At 38.3% G+C, this 12,832-nt stretch overlaps 2 non-coding genes across 2 annotated transcripts; one reads left to right on the top strand and one right to left on the bottom strand.

The window, feature by feature from the left end:
* The first annotated feature begins 98 nt into the window (after positions 1 to 98).
* Trnap-ugg (transfer RNA proline (anticodon UGG)) lies at positions 99 to 170 on the top strand. The gene has a single exon. It is a non-coding gene; the product is annotated as a tRNA-Pro (tRNA).
* Positions 171 to 1,051: 881 nt separating this feature from the next.
* Trnap-ugg (transfer RNA proline (anticodon UGG)) lies at positions 1,052 to 1,123 on the bottom strand. Its single transcript has one exon. It is a non-coding gene; the product is annotated as a tRNA-Pro (tRNA).
* Between the last annotated feature and the right edge of the window lie 11,709 nt (positions 1,124 to 12,832).

Genomic DNA, 12,832 nt, shown 5'->3' with positions numbered 1-12,832 from the left:
GACAGATATACAGACAGATGTTTGAAATTTACCTTTCCGTCGAGGTGAAATCCCTGATTTTCTATTATGAATAAAAGCTTCAGTTATTTCATAACAACGGCTCGTTGGTCTAGGGGTATGATTCTCGTTTTGGGTACGAGAGGTCCCGGGTTCAAATCCCGGACGAGCCCTGTACATTTTTATTCTTTTCTTTTGTTTCGTTTATTTGCTGGAAGTGTGTGATATGCAATTAATATATTACCATTTTTGTAACCAGTACTATATATTTTTTATTCTTTTATATTTAAGCAATGTTCAGCTTTTCATGCACGGGATTTTATATTTCCTGTTGCAAGAAGTAGTCGCCTATTTCTCACTTCCGGACACTTATAAAAACGATAGCAATAGAAACAATATCTTGTTGTTTTATTTGAATGAACGTACATTAAATAGTAAATGCATAACTTCATTAACAGAGTTGGTAAATTAAAAGGGTCTACGTGCATATTAGTTTCATAAAAACTGGAAAACAGAAGGAAAACCAAATATATGGAATTTTTGTTAAAGCAAAAAGGTTTATAAATTTCCTCCAAGTTAATGACCCCTCCTGGTTGACCACTTCCAAAGATTTTGACGGAAGTATGTAAAGATTTTCCCTTTAACTATTTCTCGCGGAATTTGTACAGTGATTTTCCAATCAATTTTGATTGACAATTCCATATATTTGGTTTTCTTTCTGTTTTCCAGTTTGTATGAAACTAATATGCACGTGGACCCGTTTAATATACCAACACTAGGCTTACGAAATTGTTACTGAAGTTATTCATTAATTATTTAATTAATTGTTCGTTCAATCAAATAAAACAAGAAGATTGTGTTTATTTTGCTATCGTTTATATAAGTATCCAGAAGTGATAAATAGGCGACTACTTCTTGCAACAGGAAATATAAAATCCCGTGCATGAAAAGCTGAACATTGCTTAAATATAAAAAGACATAAAATATATAATACTTAAAAGAAATAATGGTTGTTACAAAAATGATAAACGAAAGAAAAGAATAAAAATATACAGGGCTCGTCCGGGATTTGAACCCGGGACCTCTCGTACCCAAAACGAGAATCATACCCCTAGACCAACGAGCCGTTGTTATAAACAGTTTAAGCTTTCATCTCTACAACATAATCATGGATTTCACCTTGGACGGAAAGATAAGTAATGACTATCTATGTCTCTATTTATCAATATGTTGACGCAGTCACACTTGACGATTAACCAACAGATGGTGCTTCGTCAAAGATAAAATAAAGACGAAAGTGATAGGTCAGTCAGAACAGTAAAGAGGGCAAAAATAAGTTGTTTTTTTTTAAAGTATCAGCGTACGTTTTCGTCCCTTCATACTCAGACCAATCCAGCTACCGTAGCGGCGATGAGATAAAAATAATATATTTATTATAAAAAAAAAAACAAATCTAGCAGCTCTCCGTTGAACCATCTCTCACTTATTTATTAGGTCTTTATTTATACATTAAAAACGAGTATATTATTCACAGCGTAGTATAGAGATTGTTCTAAATTTACCAATCGGTCCAAGATTAAAACCAAGACTAACCGAATGAATACTAACGGCAACTTACGTGCAACTTACTGGAATTACGGTTAAACTGAAATCGAAAAAATTGCTTGGTAAATACTGTAATTATCGTCTCAAACACTAACACTGCAGTCATGAGTTTGTCGGGTTCTTTTCATGGTATTCATCCGGTCAATTTTAAGACCATAGCCCTGTGTATCAGTCTACATACATGCCTGATATTATTATGTTTTTGTGACTGGAAACTTTTGGTGCCGTTGATAATGACAAATGATCAATTGTAGAAATTCAGTGGCATCTGTTAATTATTTGAAACCTACTTATGAGTCAATCCACACGTATTTGTTTACATAACGCATTATGTCCACTAACTTGTTTCGACTGCCCCTTTGATCGTTTTTATATATACCCATTTATTGTTGATGTACCTATGTTAATATTTATGTGATTTGAAAAATTAAACATCCGTATTGTTTTGTAGCTGTTTATGTGTTTTGTGTATTTGGTTTGTTTTGTTGCGGGGGGGGGGGGGGGGGCGGGCTAATTTGGTTTTTGTTGTTGTTGTTGTTTTGTTTCGTTCTCGTGAGTGGTATATAAACTTACTGTACTTCATTTTTGGAATTATTATGCCACACTGCAGACATCGTAGCAATGTGACTGAAATATTTTTAAAAATCCAAATAGCACACACACACACACACACACGAACACACACATTTTAAAACAGAAAACAAACTTAAAAGTAACTTTGGAAAAAGTATGGAAAAACTTGGTGAGTAGTCAGATACACGACCATGCAGGTTCTTACTTATAAATACCTGCATGCGGGGCCCAAGACAGCAAGCGATGAGCGAGGCCCCTAAGCAAACAAATTGCATCATGGAGTTGATTTCCTGAAAGCGCGGTGCCCAAGGCGTTGCCATCGTGACGTGTTGATCACAGTGGTAGAAGCCTTTTGATGGCATATCCTAATTAGAATATCAGTATGCCCTTTATCATCTTCGCTAGCCAAGGTTCCGATGTGATAACCCTATCTACAGGATTATCATATCGGAACCATGGCTAGCTAAGATGGCCCGTTATGTAAACGTGGAGTATACTCCAAGAAACATTTGATCATAGATTGTAAAGAACTGAAAATGAGACACGGTTATAAAGAAAATTATGGATAAAATAGGAACATGAAGTGTCAAGTTCTTATTGTATACGAGCCATGTACAGGATAAAATTTTATATGGCGAAACCATGAAAAATAGTGTAAGCTGTGTGGTCAAATATGAACGGCTCAACAGAAACTGAATTCTGCGAGTCATAATATATGGCCACCATGACATCGACACAAAGACGGGAACTACTAATAGAATATTAAAATACTAAAGTAAATAAAGTCATATCGCAGACACTTACATAGCCAAACAACACAATAAACATATCACAACGTGTCGCATATAACCGACAATAAACAATTCCACACACGTGGGACATGGTTTAGACCCGTCGAGGCAGATTATAATGAAGGTGGGATGCTGATGCTATTGACTAACACGAGGTGGTATGGGTCAACTTGCAATATCCGGAAAAAAATGAATTTAATAGTATTTTGCACAATGAATTTAATAGTATTTTGCACAACAACACATAAAAACCGGAAACCCAAACACATTGTCTAAACTAACAACTGCGAGCGTACCGAATAAAACGCACAACATGCATATATAAACTTCAAATTAATTTTTTATATTTCTTTCCTTGTTTATATTGTTTCTTTGGAGTGAATGTAAAGGCGACTTTGAGGGGAGCGGTGGGAATCATTAGTCCCCCCGAGGCTGGTATTGCTTCAATCTGATAAATTAAAAAAAAAAATCAGTTCGCCACTATACTGGATGAAGATCTTACAGCGACCGCTTAGGGGCCATGTTCTGGTGACCTTTGCGTTAGCCAATGGAAATGCAGCTTTAAGAAAGTTCAAAATGAATGAAATCGATAGGCACACACCAATGTTTTTCGGCTATACCGCACAGTCTCCCAAACGCGAACATAATACTTCTTCTCACTGGCTTATAAAATTAGCGATTATGGCAAAAACATATGTCATCAGAATACGACCCTTACGCGGTCGCTGTCAGATTTTCACGTAGAACAGTGGATATCTGATTTTAATCAGATTGGGTATTCCTTAGACTTGCCATTCTGCCACTCTCAACACGCCAGGTTATTTCCACTCTAAAATGGAACACTTTGTCTTTTACCATAAAGGCCACTCAGCAACATGCTCATAACTATTTTTTTCTTCCATATCCAATAAAAACCATGAGAGAAAACTGAAGAACTTGATTTAAAGCCAATCCGAGACACCAACACTATGATATTGGTTACAAACACGAAATACAACAATGCAACATAACTAGTACCTATACATACACACAAAAAAAAAACAAAAAAAAAAAAAAAAAAAAAAAAAAACAACAAAGAAACAATCACTGATCTCTGGCAAGGATCACTAACAGTAAAGACCATTCTCAGAATGAATTCATGTATTCATGTGATCCTAGGACATCGAATCCAAAACGAAGCTAAGCTAGGCACCAACTTCGTTTTACCTCACAACCATGGCTGCTACAACTGATACTGGCAAAGGAAAGAATCGTGATGAATATTGTTATGGTCCGTTGTGCAACGGTAATACTAGAATTCACATAGATTTAAGCTTCTACTATATTCCATCAGTGAAGAAGATGGAGTTTCGTAGAAAATGGATTGATGCAATGCGTCGTGATGAGGGGCCGAATTGTAAGTTAAGAAACTGAATGATTGTTGGTGTGTTTGTACTATCTTGCAACATAAAGACACTAAAAAAGAAGACATTCTCTTGTTTGTTTGTATTAGTTTAATGGTAGTTTTATTATAATTTTGTTTTGTATTTTCTTTCTACGTTTAAATCTATATGTGTACTTCTATGTAAATCTGTTTCAAAGAACTTTGAAGTTTTTCAGACAATTCCAGTAATTTATATAAATAAAGAAGTATTTTTATTTCAATTCTTTATCAATGTAACGATAGGGGTTTTGGTGATTCTATGTTTTGGAATGGTTTGGGGTGTTTCGACTGACTGCCCAGCTACTTAACCGGTATTCGAAGTTGGCCAACAGATGTCTAAATTTCCCCAATAACTCATGAATTGAACGAGGTCTGTTGAGAGTGACGAGGAGTCGAGTCTTCCCTTACTTTATTTTGTTACAGATGTGGACCACTAGCCTTCTGTCCATTGACTAATATTCTTAACTATTAAAGTGCCTCTGTGTCTCGAACAGACCAAAACCCATAGTTACAGAGCCTTCCAAAGCCACGAATATGAATGCATAAGAATCCAAATAAAGTGCATACTCGCTATTTAATGGTATGTGAGTAGTAATAGGGGACGATTCAGCGTCAGTGGGAATTAGCATTACAGAACCCCCTGGGACTGTTTAGCGTCAATGGAAATTTAACATTAACCACCCTGGGACTGTTTAGCGTCTATGTAAATTTAATATGGACGAAAAACCCTGGGACTGTTTAGCGTCAAGGGAAATTAATATGAGAAATAGATTTTGGGACTGTTGAGCGTCAAGGGGAATTGAACATGGGAATATGGGACTGTATAGCGTCAAGGGAATTTAAACAGGGTGGGACTGTATAGCGTCAAGGGAAATTGAGCATGGGAAAAATTGCTGGGTCACTCTAGGGACAAGGGGAATTGAACATGGGAATAGAGTGTGGATCTGTCTAGGGACTTGGGGAATTTAACATAGAAATTGAACATGGTGGGTCTGTATAGCGTCAAGGGGAATTGAACATGGTGGGATTGTCTAGGGACAATGATGGTAGAGGGTCAAACACAACAGAGACAGAGACATACATGCACTAGTACAAGCGTGAGATTTATATATAAAGCATTACCAAGACCTGAAATCTTGCTGGGGTGTTCAAAGATTTGCATAATTGTAATGATGCTATAAATAGCTATAATCAAGGAAGTGCTCAACGACAAAAATGGATGTGACTAAAAGTAACGCTAAAATGACGAAATTGTCCGAGAATTTAAAGGAAAATAAACATATCCCCGAAAATTAAGTTACAATGGTTTAGACTAAAATGGATAAAATTAGTAACTACTTACAATATCAACTTGTGTGACGATCGTGGATAAACACCCATGTATCTATTTATAGCTATAATCAGCTAAAATTCATATGAAATCCCACTATCTATTTATACTACAACTTGTGGGTTATTCCTTTGGAAAACCCCACTATCTTTTTATAGCCTCAGCTTGAGTGACGTTCCTGTTTATGAACTCTAGTACATATGTACAGCTACAACCTGTGGAAAACCCCAAGTCCATATTTATAGTATCAAAATTTCCAGCGTCAGTGACGTCACTGTACTGGAAACTAGGGGATAAATGGCAACAGTGTTGCAAGTGGCTGACCTGAATACGTGCTACTGTAAATAGGTAGGTAGAATGTATTTGATAGGGATAAAGGGAGTTTTATAGGGACAAACAGAGACCAATACACACACACACACACACACCACAGAGGGAAGAAGAAAAAACAAACCCAAGATATACTATTCACACAGGGAAGAGGAAAAACCCAACAAATATACTATCCAGACGTTCTTACACAAACACACACACACACACACACAAACACACAACAGATCGAAGAATAAAACCAAAATTAAAATAAAGTATCCAAACGTAAGCTAACGCATACAAACCCCAAATATTCTATCCACACAACCTCGCTAACGCATACAAACCCCAAATATACTATACATACAAACGTACGCGAACGCATACAAACCCCAAATATACTATCCACACAACGTCGCTAACGCATACAAACCCCAAATATACTATCCACACAACGTCGCTAACGTGTACAAGCCCCAAATATACTATTCACACAAACGTACGCGAACACATACAAACCGCAAATATACTATCCACATAAACGTACGCGAACGCATACAAACCCCAAATATACTATCCACACAACGTCGCTAACGCGTACAAACCCCAAATATTCTATCCACACAACGTCGCTAACGCATACAAACCCCAAATATACTATCCACACAAACGTACGCGAACGCATACAAACCCCAAATATACTATCCAACAACGTCGCTAACGCATACAAACCCCAAATATACTATCCACACAACGTCGCTAACGCGTGCAAACCCCAAATATACTATTCACACAAACGTACGCGAACGCATACAAACCGCAAATATACTATACACACAAACGTACGCGAACGCATACAAACCCCAAATATACTATCTACACAACGTCTCTAACGCATACAAACCCCAAATATACTATCCACACAAACGTACGCGAACGCATACAAACCCCAAATATACTATCCACACAACGTCGCTAACGCGTACAAACCCCAAATATTCTATCCACACAACGTCGCTAACGCATACAAACACCAAATATACTATCCACACAAACGTACGCGAACGCATACAAACCCCAAATATACTATCCACATAACGTTGCTAACGCATACAAACTCAAAATATACTATCCACACGGAAGGGAGGGAAAACAAAACCAAATATACTATCCATACAAACGTACCCGAACGCATACAATTCCCAAATATACTATCCACACAACGTCGCTAACGCGGACAAACCCCAAATATACCATCTACACTCGGGAGGAAGAAGAAAAAAACAACCAAATATACGATTTACATAACGTACGCGAATACACACACACACACACACACACAGGGAAGAGGAAAAAAACAAACCCCAAATATACTATCCACACAGAAGGGAGATAATACTAACCCCAAATATACTATCTACACATGGAAGAGGAAGAATACAAATCCCATACCTACTATCCACACGGAGGTGAGATGTAAAATAAAAATCCCCATATCTACAATCTACGCAGAGGGAAGAAGAAATAAATAACCCAATATACGCTATCCTCAAAGAGGGAAGAGGAAAAAAGCCATAATATACTAACCACACAGAGGGAAGCAGAAAAGCATTATACACTATCCACACGGAGTGAAGAAATAACCCTTTATATATACTATCAACATAGAATGAAGAAAATAACCCATTATATTCCATTAACACAGAGTGAAGAAGAAAAAGTTTTTTGAAAGCGCCTAAACCCTCACCTGCAATGACCAACTCTGCCAAGCACCTACACCCCACCCCACCCCCAACACTACAAAACCCATTTAACCCGTTATTTTATGGCATCAGTGTGTGATTTAGGAAACATCAAGACACAAAATGATGGATGAATAGACTGACTATTGTTTACCGACTTGCATGCCTAAAGAGCGTGCGTGAAGGAAAACATCCTTTCATTTCAGTTCTAACTAAAACATGTTCCAGAGGGATAGAGATAGGTGAAAGAGTACAATTTCATAAAGTGTGAGTAAAAAACCAAACACGTCATCCTTATTTTAGAATGTCAAGACTAAGAGACACTTACGTTTTCTTTCTGGTCTATTCTCTTTTAGAAGGTATTGTGAAATTTCACATCAGGGCCAACGCATCGGCTCACATTGTCAATTTTTCCATTTCCATGTCTTTACTGTCACAAGTTCTTCATCATCTTCAATTTCTTCTTCTTCTGAATCCCTCTTCTCTGTTTCGTTTTGTTTCTGTTTCTTCTCTTTACTCGTAGGGCACTCTGAATCCCAGTGTCCTTTCTCCCGACAGCGATATTAGGCATATTGACTTTTGTCTCTCTTTCTTAGACGAAGCAGGTATTCTGGAGACAAATACCCATTTACCTTTGCAGATATAGCAAACTTCATCAGCACTTACACACTTTCGTATGACTCTCATCAAATCAACGACCAAAAGAGTAAGTTTTGTTGCCACTTTCGCCTGTGAATTATGCTTTCGTATGACTTTTAGCAAATATTTGACCAGCAGGTCGATCTGCGCTGACTCTTCCATCTTCTTGATCGTTTGAGAGTGGAATGAATACTCTGACGCTAAGACACTCTCCCTATGTACAGGGACCTGCTGCGTATGAAGCCTAGTCAAATGTAATTTTGCAATAAGATGAAACGATTTCATTGAGAAAGTAAAAGGCAATGACGTGCCGTGTCGCCTCACACAAGAGCTGAAGTGCTAGCTCAGATCCGTGTCAGCGATTTCGAAGACGACATAACTGAGCTTTCATCAATGTTCTCCACATATGCCACAAAACCACGAGTCCTGCTTCACGCCAAAAGAAATTTCGTTCAGTCCGTAAAATATAGTATCACATGTGAGAAACGCAGAAAACTGAGAACGACGACTTACACCTACAACGTGAAATGTATGAGTTCAAGTAGCGCGTAAAACTTAGTCAAATTAAATTTTCATAGTCAAGACGAAACGATCTCTTTTCGAACAAGAAAGCAGACACCAAGCGACAATGGCGATCCGTGTCACACAACACTTTTCAAAATGTATATTATCAGAGGTTTGTTCTAGCGATCTGCACGGTAAAATTAAATGTTGATGTATTTTGCAATAAGACGGACACAATTTCCATGGGATCGCCCATGGTACCATTGTTCGTGCATTAGTTTAATTTTTAAAAATATTTTTTATATATAAATCGCCTATAGGATAGACTCAGTAAAGCATGGCCATTCTCGTCACTGTCTGAATAGCTACTCAAGTCAATTCGAAGCGAACGCGGTAAGAAAATAAGTATAGCCAATGAAATGGCTTACAACGGGTGATGCATTGTTTTGTTCTAGGACTGTGTGGCATAATAATCCCTATGTTCTTGCGTTGTTACCATTACAGTGCAGACAGACTGAAATGTGAACTTACAAGCCCTCTTTGTGTGTGTTGTACCATTTCTTCTTACCACATCAAAATACTGAGCGTCACAGTATTGGTTCGCGTTTTCAAGCTGACCATTTTTTTTATATCTCACTTAAACATTTTAACATAAACACTCACACTCACATCGGTAGAGTCAGAACAGACGTGTTACAGTATTGAGGGGCATGTTATCTTTTTTCTTTCAAACTAATAAATTTGGGGTTTGTATGAAGTAAAGAACCGAAAGTACAGTGAAACTCAAGGATGATGACCCAATCTGTCTGTCTATTGATACGTGTATTTACTTAAGAAGAAATATGACCTCTAAAACACAAAGAGATACGGCAAGCATGATTAGATTAAACACAACGATGTTTTCCTTCACGCCCGTGTAATTTAGAGTTTCAATCGTCTTTGAAGACAAACTTGGTCTCCTTTTGTAGGGCTTGAAATAATAAAATAACTGAAAAATCTTAAGCACTTTGCTACAGATAATTTCATCAACAGACTAAACAACATAAATACCGTTACAACAATAGAAAGCCTTAAATCTTCTATCAAAAAGAAATGCATCAAAAAAATTAAAGATTAACGATAACTAACCAATGAAACCGAATTTAACAAAGGCAATGACATGTGAAGAAATGCCTCTCACTTTGGAAAGGTAGGCGAATGTACTCTGTCATGCACCATCAACTTGAAAAAAATTATAAACAGAGAGAAACCTGAATTCAAAATTCAGTTGTTTTTTTCTTCAAAATTGTTTCGTTTCTTTTTCTTTTTTTGGAACAAATCTAAGCACTAATATAGAGTGGAAAAGGGAAAACGCACATACAAGCTTTGATATTTCTGAAAAAATGAGGGGATATTCCTAACGTTCATAACCACCTATATATGCTTGGACTTGTCTGTGACTTATCCACAAAACAAGATGTACATATTTCTGGTCAAGCTGAAAGTGTGTGCGTGTTTTTGAAAATGGTAAAAATTGGATATACAATTTTCTCGTGACACTTATAAAGTGAAGAGTCTGTGCAAGTGTCAAAAGCCAAGGTCATATAAGTTTTGTATTTTGTACGGCTTGTAAAGATTTCCACTTTAGAAAATGTGAAGTATCACAAGTTATTATCACAAACAGAAGTGGAACATAGGGGCTTGCAAGAAATAAAATAACCCAGACAGTTGGTGTCATCAAGAGTGCTAGAGACGGTACCCGAACTTGCTTGCTTGCTTACTTTAATTAAAGTGATTTTCGCTCTAATGGAGCATGTATCACTGGTTTAATAACGCACCGCGTGATTTTTAATTACTCCTGGGGAAGGAAAGAGAGCCTCATCCCCCAGGCTTTTATGTACTCACAGACTATTTTTAAATTTAGCCACTTAGGTGTAGGACTAACTAGTCCTTAACAACCTGACTGAAAGGCTTTAAACATGAGTGGGAATTGTCTCACCACACACTCATTTTTCTGTTTTAGCATAGTAAAGGAGGAAAAAGGTGCTCAGCAAGACAGCCGTGCATGTTAAGTACTCACCAAAACGCTAGCCCGTATTTATTTCAAATCAAGTCGTGTCACCAAAAAAGACGAGGTGTACGACATTAAAGGCATTGTCAAACGCAGAAACCGTAAAGTGGGCAAACGACGTGTCAAAGAAGTCAAAGTACGTTGGAAAGGATATCCGCCCAGTTTTCATTCTTGGATCGACGCTTCGCACGTCATCGACTATAAAAAGAAGTGACCATCATTCCCTTTCACACAGATTCAGCTACTGCGATCACTCCTTCACCCAATTCTTCTCTGCAAGATTTACAAAAACAACCCTTGTGGGTGTGGTATGGAGAACGTGTGCCTAAAACGCAAATCGTCTTTTTCTGCCAAACCTTCGTGGTATATTGTGTCATCGGTGCAGCCATTGCCAATTTGAGTTTGCGACAAGGAGACAAACAATTGTGGACCATTGTATTGAGCAGTTGCATCGGTTACCTGCTTCCTAATCCCTCCCTGAAATTCTCCTCGAACGGGAACAACGGGAACCTTGTGTCCAGTGTCAGTGCCAGGTCACCACTCCAACAACAACCCCATTTTGGGCGGAGACACTCCTCTGACTTCCAGTAACCCCTCGGACAGCCACAGAAACTCTGGAATTATGAGCAATAACAACCAATTTTACTTAACCTTACCCAGTGACAGGTTAGAAGGTGTTTCCCAAGAACACGTTGTGCTGTTACACGGTCAAATTACCTCAGACCATCCAGTTAGATCACGAAGCCCATTGGGAAGTGGCTTTAGTGAAATCATTCACCCAACACAAATCAAAAACATCACCGAAAAGCAAAACACTTTCGAGGTGGAAATCCTGAATGCCCAATTGGAGGAAGAAATCAATAAAATCGGGTTTTTAGGGGACACACGACCAGCCAGCAATCCAGCCTTCATTATCTACACCTTGAAAATTCCTTCAGGTTATTATTTTAGTGGTGAACATTTGGTGGACACTATTGCGGACAGGTTCAACTTAGCCTTTGGCAAAGCACTGAACAGAGCCAAAAAAAGTGTGAAGATCGAGTACCATAAAGTGGCTCATCGTCTCATGATCAAATTTCAAGATACGGACACATTGTCCCTCAGGTTCAATGGTAGTTTGTTTGAAATTTTGGGTGGACATGCAGAAATGGTCGCAAACAATTTGAGCCCCAAGGTCAACAGTAATATGGATTTTTACAGAGCTTTTGGAAACCCGGTAGAACTGAACCAAGGACTTAATTTGATCTTTGTGTATTCCGATGTGGTGGAGTACAACGTGGTGGGACACACCTCTGTGCCGTTACTGCGTGTCATTCCTTTCAAAGTGGATAGTACCACAAACAATGACCAGGAAGGTGCAAACACCTATCACGTACACCGTGAATTTGTTGTTGTTGTTGTTGTTCTAGGGTTTAACGCCATTTTTCAGCACAAGATAGGCCATATATGGCGGCCAGTATAACTGGTGGAGGAAGAACCCTGGAAAACCCAGGAAAGAACCACCGACCCACGAGAAGCTACTGGCAGGCTTTCCCACGTACCCACACTAGCCGAGCCTTGGACTCGAACATACGCAGACAGAGGTGAGATGGCAGTGATCCGGAACGGTGAGCGCTTTAGACCACTCGGCCCGTGAATTTGTACATCCTCACTATTTGCCCGTCAGTAAGTCGTATTTAGACACTGTCAACATTGCTATAAAAGGAGATCTGGGACAAAATATTCCATTCTCCAAAGGGAAAGTTACAGTGAAACTCCATTTTCGAAAACGGTTCTCTAACGAATTGTAAGTCAAGACAGCGACGAGTGACATTTTCACCCTATAAAATCCGGCCAGATGCGTGTGGAATTTCAGTTTGCAGAAAA

Source organism: Sinohyriopsis cumingii, chromosome 3 (genome assembly GCF_028554795.1).
Source record: "Sinohyriopsis cumingii isolate HCF-2022 chromosome 3, ASM2855479v2, whole genome shotgun sequence".
In the NCBI taxonomy this organism is placed as follows: domain Eukaryota; kingdom Metazoa; phylum Mollusca; class Bivalvia; order Unionida; family Unionidae; genus Sinohyriopsis; species Sinohyriopsis cumingii.
Note: the sequence above shows the minus strand (reverse complement) of the source record. Positions and strands in the feature narration are given on the sequence as shown.